Raw genomic sequence first — 14207 nt, 5'->3', positions numbered from 1 at the left:
CCTTGCCTTTCCATCCCTTCCCCTTGATTTCTCTTTTTTTTCATTAATTTTCTCCCTCTCTCTCTCTCTCTCTCTCTCTCTCTCTCTCTCTCTCTCTCTCTCTCTCTCTCTCTCTCTCTCTCTCTCTCTCTCTCTCTCTCTCTCTCTCTCTCTCTCTCTCTCTCTCTCTCTCTCATTTCCACTGGTTCCTCTATTTACGAACGATAATTTATGGGACTATTTTTTCAAAGTTGCGCGTCCATTTCCAGCGGTCTTCAATAGAGGATTGGACCACTTAGGGAAGAGGAAGCGAAGGGGGAAGTGAGGGGGGAGGAAGAGGGAGGAAGGGATGGTAGGGAGGAAGGGATGGTAGGGAGGAAGGAAGGGAGGTAAAGGAAGAGAGTGAAGGATAGAGAGGGAAGAGAGTAAAAGATAGATAAATAGATAGATAAATAGAGAGAGAGAGAGAGAGAGAGAGAGAGAGAGAGTAAATAGGAAAGATAAGGAATACTAACGGAGAAAATAAAACAGAAAAAAAAACAAAGCCAGAATGAAAATTATATGATTCTGATTTGCATAGCTTGTGATGATGGTGACGATGATGGTGATGGGATTGGTGATGTCAGTTATGGTGATAGTAATCGTTCTGGTGGTGGTGGTGGTGATGGTGGTGGTGGTGGTGGTTGTTATGGGTGACAGCAATGTAATAAAATATAAAAATCAGTGGGAATGTGTTTGGAAAGAATCTATTTTTATCTGGATTCATATCACGACTAATGTGGACGTGGGAATGGGGGGGGGTGGGGGGGGTAGCGCGCGTGTGTGTGTATGTGTGTGTGTGTGTGTGTGTGTGTGTGTGTGTGTGTGAAGGGACATGCGTTTTAAATATCCTTTCTTACACATACGAGATATATATTTTGCGTAACACACGGCACCATTTTTTATTTCAAGATAGTTTACGGTGATTTCCTTACTTCCCCTCGTATTTAGCGTGGAAATTTGTTAACTATCATGATATATAAAGTAAAGCTGTCTGTTATTAGTATGTGAGTCTGCGTTAGTTCCCAGATTTCATTAAAGTCACATAAGAACACAAGAACGTAAGGAGTCTGCAAGAGGTCGGTTGGTCTATACAAGGCAGCTCCCGTAAGTCTAACCCAGCCTTACCTCACTATCCATGTTAGACAGGTGGTTTGTTAGTTAGATAGTTGATAGGTAGTCAAAGAGCTATATTACTGTTAGTTAGGTAGGTAGTTAAATGGTTCGTATAATAGTTAGTTAGTTAGTTAATTAATTTTACTATATTCTGTATTTGTTTATTTATTTATTTATTTTGTTTTATTTTTTTATTGTTTTTCTTTTTCTTTTCTTTTTCTTTTTTCTTGTCTTTCTTTTATTTTATTTTCTATTGGTGTTTTTCATTTTCTTTTCTTTTTCTTTCTTTTCTTGCTGTTGTTTTTCTTTTTTGATGTTCTTCTTTGGTGTTCTTTTCTTCCTATCATCCTTTTGTTGATGTTCGTTGGTCTGGGTGAGCCGCTTTCCTCCCAGAAGAGACCCACCCAGAATTTTGGTGATGTTAGTTTGGGCCGAAAGGTGGATGATGTTTCTTATATTTTTATTTTCTTGATCTCGTGTTTTCTTGTTATTTTTATTGCTGTTGTTTTCTTCCTCGATGTTATTTTCTTTTCTTTTTCTTCTTATTTCTTTTCTATTTTATGTTTTTTTATGTTCTTTTCTTCCTATCATCCTTTTGTTGGTGTTCGTTGGTCTGGGTGAGCCTTTTCCTCCCCAGAAAAGACCCACCCAGAATTTTGGTGATGTTGGGGCCGAAAGGTGGATGATGTTTCTTTATATTTTTCTTTTCTTGATTATCTTTTATTGCTGTTACTTTTCTTTTTCGATTTTTTCGTTCTTTTTTCCATATTTTTTGGTGTTCTCTTCTATGTATATCATCCCTTTTTGATGTTCTTTGGTCTGGATGAGCCTCTTTCTCCCCAGAAAAGACTCACCCTTAATTTTGGCGATGTTAGGGCCTAAAGGTGGATGTTCTGTGTTTTTTCTTCTCTTGATGTTCGTTTTTATAATTATCTTTTTCTGGTGTTCTTTTTTCTTTTCTTTTCTTTGGTGTTCCCATCACGTGGATTGTCTACGACATCTAACGAGCACCACAAGACCCGGTTTGTTGTTCGGAGTTTGCTCTCCTAGGCAGACTGCCTTCCACGGCTAACGACCTCCACCTGTCCGGGTTTGTTGTTCGGAGTTTGCTCTCCTAGGCAGACTGCCTTCCACGGCTAACGACCTCCACCTGTCCGGGTTTGTTGTTCGGAGTTTGCTCTCCTAGGCAGACTGCCTTCCACGGCTAACGACCTCCACCTGTCCGGGTTTGTTGTTCGGAGTTTGCTCTCCTAGGCAGACTGCCTTCCACGGCTAACGACCTCCACCTGTCCGGGTTTGTTGTTCGGAGTTTGCTCTCCTAGGTAGACTGCCTTCCACGGCTAACGACCTCCACCTGTCCGGGTTTGTTGTTCGGAGTTTGCTCTCCTAGGCAGACTGCCTTCCACGGCTAACGACCTCCACCTGTCCGGGTTTGTTGTTCGGAGTTTGCTCTCCTAGGTGGACTGCCTTCCACGGCTAACGACCTCCACCTGTCCGGGTTTGTTGTTCGGAGTTTGCTCTCCTAGGTGGACTGCCTTCCACGGCTAACGACCTCCACCTGTCCGGGTTTGTTGTTCGGAGTTTGCTCTCCTAGGTAGACTGCCTTCCACGGCTAACGACCTCCACCTGCTCGGGTTTGTTGTTCGGAGTTTGCTCTCCTAGGTGGACTGCCTTCCACGGCTAACGACCTCCACCTGCCCGGGTTTGTTGTTCGGAGTTTGCTCTCCTAGGCAGATTGCCTACCACGGCTAACGACCTCCACCTGTCCGGGTTTATTGTTCGGAGTTTGCTCTCCTAGGCAGACTGCCTACCACGGCTAACGACCTCCACCTGTCCGGGTTTGTTGTTCGGAGTTTGCTCTCCTAGGTAGATTGCCTACCACGGCTAACGACCTCCACCTGTCCGGGTTTGTTGTTCGGAGTTTGCTCTCCTAGGTAGATTGCCTACCACGGCTAACGACCTCCACCTGTCCGGGTTTGTTGTTCGGAGTTTGCTCTCCTAGGCAGATTGCCTACCACGGCTAACGACCTCCACCTGTCCGGGTTTGTTGTTCGGAGTTTGCTCTCCTAGGTAGATTGCCTACCACGGCTAACGACCTCCACCTGTCCGGGTTTGTTGTTCGGAGTTTGCTCTCCTAGGTGTATTGCCTACCACGGCTAACGACCTCCACCTGTCCGGGTTTATTGTTCGGAGTTTGCTCTCCTAGGCAGATTGCCTACCACGGCTAACGACCTCCACCTGTCCGGGTTTGTTGTTCGGAGTTTGCTCTCCTAGGTGTATTGCCTACCACGGCTAACGACCTCCACCTGTCCGGGTTTGTTGTTCGGAGTTTGCTCTCCTAGGCAGATTGCCTACCACGGCTAACGACCTCCACCTGTCCGGGTTTGTTGTTCGGAGTTTGCTCTCCTAGGCAGACTGCCTACCACGGCTAACGAGCCCCACCTGCCCGGGTCTGTAGCCGGCAGATCTCCGGCACCTCCGTCGGGGCCCCGGGGGACGCTGAGGCGCCCTACCGGGAGCCCTTCAGTCCTGCCATGCTCGCCAGGGAGACCTTGGGCTCGCTGGTGCTCCACAGCCTCGCTGAGGCGAGGATGCAAGAACTCGCTTCTTAAAACTACCAGACTGGATTATAAAATTAATCATAAATACTGCGAAGTGCCGTTGTCCGCGTTTACCGGTTCTGGGACGGCAAACCGCCGGGCCTGGGATGGGATGGCCGGGCCTGGGAAACGCGCACAAGCATCCCAAGGAACCCTCGCGATGGCTTGCGGCGCAGCATCAGCTTCATTTTTTCTTTATTTGCTCCAATTTTCTTTTTTATTGTATTTTCCTTCTCTGATTGACTGATTAATTCATTTTACGTTGTAAGAATTAGTTAATCAGTTAACATCTTTCTGGTGCACTACATTCACACGCCTGCTGAGGGAAAACACCAGTGAGATCACGAGGACGGCCGCTAAAGTTTCCTAACATTTGCATTGGGGTCCCGCTTCTCTTCAGTCGTCCGTTTCTTTATTTTTCTCTTCTTTATTTCATTCTGTTTCTCCCTTCCTTTCATCCCTGCTCTCCATCTATATGTTTCTTTTTTTTCTTGCCCCCTCCTCCTTCTCTCTCTCTCTCTCTCTCTCTCTCTCTCTCTCTCTCTCTCTCTCTCTCTCTCTCTCTCTCTCTCTCTCTCATTATCTCATTTTGTGGTACAACACGCCCAAGTTTGCACTGTATACTGGTCATAATTAAACCTTCCCTTCCTGCGCTATAATATCGAGAAGGAGGAGAAGGAGGAGGAGAAGGAGGAGGAGGTAATAAATAAACGAGAACAATGGAATAAAGGAGATACTAAAACTAATATGAAGATTAACGTAACAAATAAGAGGAAGGGAGCATGGAAGGTAAAGAGGATTCAGGAGGAGGTGGAGAGGATTCAGAAGATAGGAGGGACACAGGGAGTAGAGATGATTCAGGGGGAGGTAGAGAGGATCAGAGAGGTAGAGACGATCCAGAAAAGCAGAGGTATTCCCTAAACTTAAGCAGAGACTTACCCGAGAGTCAGGCAACGCTTGACACTAACGAAGAGATGGAAGACGCTATACCAAACCCCCAAGCAGAATAGAATAACCTAGCATAGTATAACACAATAACGCATCCTTTAGTTTAGTCTCCCACAGCGCACTATTAGGCTCACATTTTTTTTATTTCTGCATAGCGTTTAATTAAGAGCATTGAGGCACCGGACGTTTGATTGTTATGCTTTTTTTTTTTTTTTTTCTCTCTCTTTAGTTTTGATATTCATGATGGCGATTTGTATTTACACACACACACACACACACACACACACACATATCATACAATCAATGACTGTTTTAAATCATCGTAAATTATCGTCTACACCATTATTTGAACGCCACGGAGTTTATTCAGGCGACACACACACACACACACAAAAAAAAAAAAAAAAAAAAAAACTTCCTCCCTGTCCCTCTCTCTAAACGTTCCTTACCAAACAAACAAACACAAAAAAAACAGGAGCCAGTAAATCACCGACGCTCTGAAAGGATGACCCCGTGTGAGAAGGGTTTTTCTTTCCTTTTTTTGGGTGGAGGGGGGCGGGAGGAGGGGGGAGGGTGGAGGGGAGAGGGGGATTGTCCCGCGCCTAACTTTTGAGATTCTTGGGGCCGGGAGTGGAGGAGCAGAAGTTGGGCGGGTGAGTGAGTTGTCCGAGTTAGGGGTGAAGGGGAAGGAGGAAGAGGGGAAGGTTAGGGGGAAAGGGTTGAAGGAGGGAAAAAGGGGAAGGGGAAAAGAGAAGACAGAAGGAGTGGGGAAAAGGGGGGAAGAGAAAGGGGAAAAGTGGAGGAGGGGAAAAGGGAAGGAGTAAAGGGGACTGGGAACGAGAAAGAGGAAAAAGGGAACAGTAGGGGAAAAGATGAGGCAGGGGAGGGAGAGGGGGCAGAGGGAAAGGGAGGGCAAGGGGAAAGGGAGGAGGAGGAGAAAAGGGGGAGAACAGAGGGGAATAGAGGAGGCAGGGGAAGTGGGGAGTGAGGGGGAGAAAGGGAAGAAGTAGGGGGAGAAGGGGGAAGGGAGGAGGGGAAAGGGAGAGGCAGGGGGAAGGGGGAGGAGGAGGAGTTGAGGAAAGGAGGGAGTGTATAGTTGTATGTCTTGTAATGATGATGATGATGATGATGATGATGATGGGGTAGCAGTCACACACACACACACACACACACACACACACACACACACACACACACACACACAATAGAGGCAGAGTGGTGAGCATTCATAGCAACTGTATAAATAAATAAGTAAATAAGTAAATTGCTTCATGAATAATATAATTTAATGGGTTTCTTCTTGTTTATATTTTTGTTTCCTTTAATTGTCGTTGCTATGGTTGTTGTTCTCGTTCTTGTTGTTGTTTTTGTGTCTTTGTATTGTTTTCTCTTTCCATCTTTTTACTTCATTCTTTTTCTTCTTCATTTTTTTCTCTTCGTCATCTTTTTCTTCTTCATTTTTTTCTCTTCGTCATCTTTTTCTTCTTCATTTTTTTCTCTTCGTCATCTTTTTCTTCTTCATTTTTTTCTCTTCGTCATCTTTTTCTTCTTCATTTTTTTCTCTTCGTCATCTTTTTCTTCTTCATTTTTTCTTCTTTCATTTTGTTCTTTATTTTCTTCTTCGAAATTCATCCTTAACATCTTATTCCTCCTCCTCTCATTCATTTCCTTCCATCTCCCTCTTCTTTTTCTTTCTTTTCCTCCCTCCTCTTCTTTTCCTTCTCCTTATATATATAGAAAATTTTCTCTCACATTGGCCCGATAATAATAATATAATATCTCTCTCTCTCTCTCTCTCTCTCTCTCTCTCTCAAGCGCAGGAAACAAAGAAGGGGAAGAGAGGGAAGAGGAATAAGAAAGTGGAGAGAGGTGGAAAGGGTAGGGTTGAGTAGAGATGTGAAGGGAAGGGAAGGAAAGGGAAGGGTAGGGTAGGTTAGGGTAGAGAAGGGAAAGGAAGGGAAAGGTATGGGAGGGAAAGGAAAGGGAAGGGAAGAGAAGGTATGGGAGGGAAAGGAAAGGGAAGGGAAGGGAAGGGAAGGGAAGGGAAGGGAAGGGAAGGGAAGGGCAGGATAGAGAAGGGAAGGGAAGGGAAGGAAAGGAAATAAAGAGGTAAAGAGAAAGGAAAATAAAGTAAGGAATGAAAACGAAAGGAAATTAAGGGAAGGGAAAGGAAATTATGTGAAGGAAAAGGAAAGGAAGGAAAGAAAAGAAGGGATACGATGAAAAGAAAGGAAAGGAAAGGGAAAGAAAGAGAAGGAAAGGAAAGAGAAACAAAGGGAAGGGAAAGAAGGAAGGAAAGGGAAAGGAAAGGAAAGAGGGCAAAGGAAGGGAGGGAAAAGACAGAGAGCAAAGGAAGGGAAGGGAAAGGAAGGAAAGAAAGGAAAGGAAAGGGATGGCAGCGAAATGATGAAGAAGATTGAAGCGGAAAATATTAGAAAAAGATCGTGAAGGTTAATTGGATGGAGAAAAAAGAAAGACTAAGGAAAATATATATAAAGAAAATATGAGAAAGGGAAAGGGGAGGAAATAGCGTTTGAGGGCAATGAAGTGAAGACGAAATAATGTGAAATCTTTGAACAGGAAGAGGAAATAAGAATAAAGAAGAAGAGGAAACGGAGAGAGAAGAGAAAGAGGAAGAGGAGGAAAAGAGAATAACAATAAAGAAGAGAAGAAAACGAACCAACACAAAAAAGGAGAATAGAAAAAGGAAAAGAAGGAAGAGATAAAGAAGAGGAGAAAAAGAAGAGACAAAAGCAGAATAATAGAAATAGCAAAATAGGAAGAAGAAAGGAAAACGAAAGAGAGAAGATGAAATAAGAATAAAAGAAGATAAAACGAAGAAATAGCAAAGTAATAGGAGAAGAAGGGAAATCCAATAAAAAAAGAAGAGATTGAAGAAGGGAGAATGAAAGAAAAAAAGAAGAGATTGAAGGAGGGAGAATGAAAGAAAAAAAGAAGAGATTGAAGGAGAGAGAATGAAGAAAAAAAAAGAAGAGATTGAAGGAGGGAGAATGAAAGAAAAAAAAAGAAGAGATTGAAGGAGAGAGAATGAAGAAAAAAAAAGAAGAGATTGAAGAAGGGAGAATGAAAGAAAAAAAAGAAGAGATTGAAGGAGAGAGAATGAAAGAAATAAGAAGAGATTGAAGGAGAGAGAATGAAGGAAAAATAAGAAGAGATTGAAGAAGGGAGAATGAAAGAAAAAAAAAAAGAAGAGATTGAAGGAGAGAGAATGAAAGAAAAAAAAAGAAGAGATTGAAGGAGGGAGAATGAAGGAAAAAAAAAGAAGAGATTGAAGGAGAGAGAATGAAAGAAAAAAAAGAAATGAAAGAAATGAGGAAAAATATAAAACCTGAATTTCTTACTGGCAAGCAAATAGAAGGAGTTGACGATGAGGAAATAGAAAAAAAGGAGTAGAAACGGAATGGAAAATGAAGGACAAAGGGCAGCTGAAAAAAAAAAAAGAGAGAGAAGGAATTGGAGACGAGATAGATGAGAAAATATGAAAAGGATATCTTAGGTCAGGGTAAAGTAAGTTAGGTTTTGTTAGTTTGGTTCGGCTAGAAATATTAAAAGCTAAATATCCCGTGTCTTAAAGCAAGTAAAGGTTCTTCGAATGGCCAGACCTTTTACAGCGAGGCAACTTTAACCCCATTATCAGTCTATAATCAGGCGCGGTAATTAATCATTCCACTTAATCTCAGAAGCCTGTGATCTTATATATATAAAAAATAGCTAAGCGGCCGTTTAGTTTGAGGTAAATTTCCGGGGGAGGGGTTAGTAGAAGGGGTGAGGAGGGGGTAAGGGGGGGGTGTTTAGGAGAGAGGGTACGCTAGTGTGTGTGTGTGACAGAGAGAGAGAGAGAGAGAGAGAGAGAGAGAGAGAGAGAGAGAGAGAGAGAGAGAGAGAGAGAGAGAGAGAAAGATTTGGACATAAAAAAAAGAGATATTGAAGAGATAGGGTCAAAAATGGATGCCAGAGAGAGAGAGAGAGAGAGAGAGAGAGAGAGAGAGATTATGTGACTAGTTCAGATCAAAATAGCCCCTTAAACAGCTATTTTTCTCATATCTTCGTTCATACTGCCATTCCGAACCACTAAGAACAGAGAATAGACATTAGTTCCATTCCTCAACCCAGATCCATTCCTCAACCCAGTTCCATTCCTCAACCCAGTTCCATTCCTCAACCCAGTTCCATTCCTCAACCCAGATCCATTCCTCAACCCAGTTCCATTCCTCAACCCAGTTCCATTCCTCAACCCAGTTCCATTCCTCAACCCAGTTCCATTCCTCAACCCAGTTCCATTCCTCAACCCAGTTCAATTCCTCAAGAAGAGCTAAATAAGTATCAACAGATTAGCGCCATACTAACACACAACTCCATACCCCAATCAATTAATCAGTTTATCAGGTACAAACAGATTATCTTATCATTAACTAAACGCATCCATTACCAAAGTATAAAACAGAACAAGCGACTTTTCAGCTTTTCACCTCTGTCTACTCAAGATCGTCACAGGAGTTCAAACACGGCCGTAGACGCTGCATGGAGAGTCTTCAGTAACCCTTGAGACTCGCCTTCACATACATAGCAATATAGTTAGCCTCAAGTCCCTCCTTCCTTCCCTCCTTCCTTCCCTTCTTCATTAGCGTGCAAGGTGAGACGTGGGCAACCCTAGACCACGGCTGCTTCAGGGCTGCCTATAGTCTGTCCTCAGGGAGTGGCGGAGACGGTGTATTAAGGAAGGCGAACATAAGTAAGGAAAGAGGGAGTGATGAAGAGAGGGATAAGTAGGAGCATATAACTAGGGAATGGGATAAGGAAGAAGTGGAGGGCGTTAAATGAAAAGGAAAGGAAACTAGAGAAGAGTGAAGGGAAAGTAAGGGAAGGGGAGTGGACGTTGGGGATTGAGAAAGAAAGGGAAAGAAGGCAAGGGATTAGAAAGATGTGGATGACGTTACAGGAAAGGAGAACTAAAGAGAAAGAGAAGAGAAACAGAGAAAAGGAAATAAGGAGAAGAAAAATCAAGAGTATGTATTTAAGGGAAAACTAAAGAGAAGTCAAGAGGAAGAGGAAAAGAAGAGGAAGTGGAGGCTTTGAGGAAAGGTTAAGAGGGAAAAAAAATAAGGTAGAAGATTAAAGAGGAAGGGAAAAATAGAGGAAAAAGTAAGGAAGAGAGAGAGAGAGAGAGAGAGAGAGAGAGAGAGAGAGAGAGAGAGAGAGAGAGAGAGAGAGAGAGACACACACACACACACACACACACACACACACACACACACACACACACTGGGGGTGGGGGGGGGGGGGAGGGGTCATTTCTCCTTTGCAATCTGATCAATGGACGAGAAAATCTATGACCTTTTATTTATTTATTTATTTTTTTGTTCAGGTTACCTTTCACGCGCTCTCTCTTTCTCTCTATCAATCTATCTATCTGTCTGTCTATCTATCTATCTATCTATTTGTATATTTAGCTTTTCTCTATTTATTCATTCCTTTCCTTTTTATTATTTATTTTTATTTCTCTCTCTCTCTCTCTCTCTCTCTCTCTCTCTCTCTATCTATCTATCTATCTTTTCTCACTTTTTTTCACTCTTCTTCCTTTCCCTTTTTCTGTCTCCTTTTACTTTCGTTTATTCTCTCTCGCTCCCTCCCTCCCTCCTCCTCCTCCTCCTCCTCCTCCTCCTCCTCCTCCTCCTCCTCCTTCCATACTCTTCCTTTTATCACGAGCTCTCCACAACACTCTTCACTTCCTATCGAATTTTCATCTCACTTAACACACACACACACACACACACACACACGCACACACACACACACACACACACACACACACACACACACACACACACCTGGATAAACTTTGGTAGTCATTCACGTTTTGTTTTCTTTTTTTTCTTTTTTTTCATTGCAGTTTTTCTCCATTTCTAAAAGCGTCGGAACCAGAGAGAGAGAGAGAGAGAGAGAGAGAGAGAGAGAGAGAGAGAGAGAGAGAGAGAGAGAGAGAGAGAGAGAGAGAGAGAGAGAGAGAGAGAGAGAGAGTAGTGAGGTAGATACAATTATACCCTTTCAATGTCTTCCTTCTCGCTTCCATTAGCTCTCCCTACCCTCCGTGAACCTTAATTAGCGATGGAGAGGAAGGAGGAGGAGGAGGAGGAGGAGGAGGAGGTGAGAGGGGAAAGGGAGGAGGAAGCGGAAGGGAGAATGGAGACGTGAAGAAGAGGAGGAAGTTAGGCGGTGAAAGAGGAGATAGAGGAGAGGGAAGAAGGAAGAGGAAGAGGAAGTGGAGAAGAAGAGAAAGTATGTGGAAGTAAGAGAGGACGGAGGAAAAGGAAGGAGGAGGAAGAAGAGGAAGAGGAGTGGAGAGAAAATAAGGAGAGGTAAGAGTGATGGAGGAAACCGAAGTAGGGAGGAGGAGGAAGAGAAAGTGGAGGAAAGGAGGAAGAAAAAGTGGAGGAAAGGAGGAAGAAAAAGTGGAGGAAAAGAGGAAGAAAAAGTGGAGGAAAAGAGGAAGAAAAAGTGGAGGAAAAGAGGAAGAAAAAGTGGAGGAAAGGAGGAAGAAAAAGTGGAGGAAAGGAGGAAGAGAAGAGAAGATGGAGGAGACAAAAGGAGAAAGAGAAGTGAAGGAAGTAAGCTGATGAAAGAGGAGATGAAGGAGAGAGAAGAAGGAGGAGGAGAAGAAGAAAGAAGAAATAAAGACGAAAAAGAAGAAAAAAAAAGAGGAAGAAAAATAAGAAGAAAAAGAGGAAGAAAAAATAAGTAGAACAACAACAACAACAATAAGAAGAAGAAAACAGGAAAAGAAGAGAAGAAAAAGAAGAAAGAAAAAGAGAGAGAAGAAGAAGAATAAAATAACAACAAGAAAAAGAACAACAACGAGAAGAATGTGAAGAAAAAAGAGAGAGAGAGAGAGAGAGAGAGAGAGAGAGAGAGAGAGAGAGAGAGACTCAAGCACAGGGATGATTATGCGAGATTGTGCTTGAAATGACAGGTAATTTTGAGCCTTTAATTATCTACCTGCGAAGGGTTATCGAAGTCTAGGATGAAATTTACTTGGCCCCCAATTTTTTTTTTTATTTTTTTTATTTTTTTTTGGGGGGGGGGGTAAAGGAAGAAAAGGGAAAAAGGAGCAATTGTATGTTAGTGAAGGAAAGGAAAAACATTGGAAAGGAAGAAAAATAAATGGGAGAAATAAAGTTGAGGAAATGAATGGAAAGGAAAAGAAGGGAAGAGAAAGGAAGGAAGGGAAGGAAAGCGAAGATAAGGAAAAACATAAAGGAATGGAAAAGAGAAAAAGGGAAAGAAAAAAGGAAGGAGAAAGGGAGAAAAAGCACAACAAAAAGACATTAAACATCAACAACAACAAAAGCAACGCTAAATCTTGATCCTGTAACAAAGAAAAAAAATACTTCCTCTTCTTCCTTTCGTCTCCTTCTTCTTCCCTCTCTTTTTTTTTTTTTTTGGCAAGGGAAGAAAATTAAGGAAAAAAAGCACACAAAAGACATTAAACAACAACAACAACAAAAACAAAAACAACGCTAAATCTTGATCCTGTAACAAAGAAAAAAAAATATTTCCTCTTCTTTTCTTTTTTTGGTAAGGGAAGAAAATCAAGAGAAAAAAACACAAAAAAAACATTAAACAACAACAACAAAAACGCTAAATCTTGCTCCTGTAACAAAAAAACAAAAAATGCTTCCTCTTCTTCCTTTCGTCTCCTTCTTCTCTTTTTCTTTTTTGGTAAGGAAGAAAATCAAGAGAAAAAAACACAAAAAAAACATTAAACAACAACAAAAACAACGCTAAATCTTGCTCCTGTAACAAAAAAACAAAAAATGCTTCCTCTTCTTCCTTTCGTCTCCTTCTTCCCTCTCTTTTTTTTCTTCTTTTTTTTGGTAAGGGAAGAAAATTAAGGAAAAGCACAAAAAAAACATTAAACAACAAAAAAAAAACCGCTAAAAATTGGTCCTGTAACAAACAAAAAAAATACTTCTTCCTTCTCCTTCTCCTTCTCCTTCTTCCCTCTCTTTTTTTTCTTTTTTTTTTTTTTGGTAAGGGAAGAAAATTAAGGGGAAAAAAAAACAAAAAAAACATTAAACAACAACAAAAACAACGCTAAATCTTGCTCCTATAACAAAAAAACAAAAAATACTTCCTCCTTCTTTTCGTCTCCTTTTTCCCTCTCTTTTTTTTTTTTTTTTTTGGTAAGGGAAGAAAATCAAGAGAAAAAAACACAAAAAAAACATTAAACAACAAAAAAAAAACGCTAAATGTTTGTCCTGTAAAAAACAAAAAAATACTTCCTCTTCTTCCTTTCGTCTCCTTCTTCCCTCTCTTTTTTTTTCTTTTCTTTTTTTGGTAAGGGAAGAAAATCAAGAGAAAAAAACACAAAAAAAACATTAAACAACAACAAAAAAAACGCTAAATGTTGGTCCTGTAAAAAAGAAAAAATGCTTCCTCTTCTTCCTTCTCCTTCTCCTTCAATCCTCTTCTTCTCTTCCTCTTCCTCCACCTCCTCATCCTCTCTCTCTTATATTAACTTTCTTCCTCCTCCCCTCCTCCACTTCCTCTTTCTCTCCTCCTTCCTTTTCCTCCATTCTCTCTTACTTCCACTTATTTTTTTTTCTTCTCCACTCCCCCTTTCTCTTCCTTCCCCTTTCTCCTCCTTTCGTTTCCTTCCTCTTCCCTCTCATCGGCTTGTTTCCTCTTCTTCTTCTCTTCCTCTTCCTCCACCTCCTCCTTTCTCTCTCTGTTTCATCTCCTCTTGTATTAACTTTCTTCCTCCTCTTCCTCTTTCTCCTCCTCCTTCCTTTCTCCTCCTTCCTTTCCCTCCATTTTCTCTTACTTCAACTTACTCTCTCCTCCTCTTCCCCTTTCTCTTCTTTCCCCCTTTCTCCTCCTCCTTCCCTCTCCTCCCCAAGGCCCAATTTCGGAGATGAACCTAATTTGATGACTTACCTTTTCTTTAATTAATGATATAACTACTAATGACACAAGGTAGAAAAGCAGATATATACCTTTAATATTATTGTTTATGTATTTGTTTTGTAGTTATTGATAGATAGATAGATGGGTAAATAGACAGACAGATAGATAGATAAACAAATTGATAGAAGGATTTTACTGCCATATGTCTTCTCCTCCTCCTCCTCCTCCTCCTCCTCTTCCTCCTCCTCCTCCTCCTTCGCCTAAACTTCCTCTAATTTCCTTTCCTCTTCCGTCTCTTCCAACGACATCTGGTCTTATCATTTTTGTTTTTCACCCGCCGTCTCTCTCTCTCTCTCTCTCTCTCTCTCTCTCTCTCTCTCTCTCTCTCGTCCGTAGTTAACCAAAAAAAAAAATTGGACAGCAGAACGAAAGGAGAAACGATGATAAAGTGTGTGTGTGTGTGTGTGTGTGTGTGTGTGTGTGTGTGTGTGTCCCACTTCATCGAGAAAACAAAGGAACGTAATCAAAGCGTTATTGTTGTTGTTGTTGTTGTTGTTGTTGTTGTTGATGGTTGGTGGTAGTACTGTTATTTTTGTTATT

At 41.7% G+C, this 14207-nt stretch overlaps 2 long non-coding RNA genes across 14 annotated transcripts; one reads left to right on the top strand and one right to left on the bottom strand.

The window, feature by feature from the left end:
• Positions 1 to 1917: 1917 nt before the first annotated feature.
• Positions 1918 to 3655, bottom strand: LOC126987789 (uncharacterized). 13 transcript variants are annotated; one of them, XR_007741169.1, is made up of 4 exons: positions 3509 to 3655; positions 3305 to 3440; positions 2829 to 3236; positions 1918 to 2760 (listed from the first exon to the last, which is right to left on the bottom strand). It is a non-coding gene; the product is annotated as an uncharacterized LOC126987789 (long non-coding RNA). The 13 variants fall into 13 exon arrangements; XR_007741167.1 differs by having other exon boundaries at positions 2829 to 3304; positions 3373 to 3440; XR_007741173.1 differs by lacking the exon at positions 3509 to 3655 and having other exon boundaries at positions 2829 to 3100; positions 3169 to 3304; positions 3373 to 3487.
• LOC126987791 (uncharacterized) lies at positions 2316 to 3446 on the top strand. The gene is made up of 4 exons (XR_007741176.1): positions 2316 to 2456; positions 2525 to 2728; positions 2797 to 3272; positions 3341 to 3446. It is a non-coding gene; the product is annotated as an uncharacterized LOC126987791 (long non-coding RNA).
• Positions 3656 to 14207: the final 10552 nt, after the last annotated feature.

Source organism: Eriocheir sinensis, chromosome 66, assembly GCF_024679095.1.
Source record: "Eriocheir sinensis breed Jianghai 21 chromosome 66, ASM2467909v1, whole genome shotgun sequence".
Classification (NCBI taxonomy): Eukaryota; Metazoa; Arthropoda; class Malacostraca; order Decapoda; family Varunidae; genus Eriocheir; species Eriocheir sinensis.
Note: the sequence above shows the minus strand (reverse complement) of the source record. Positions and strands in the feature narration are given on the sequence as shown.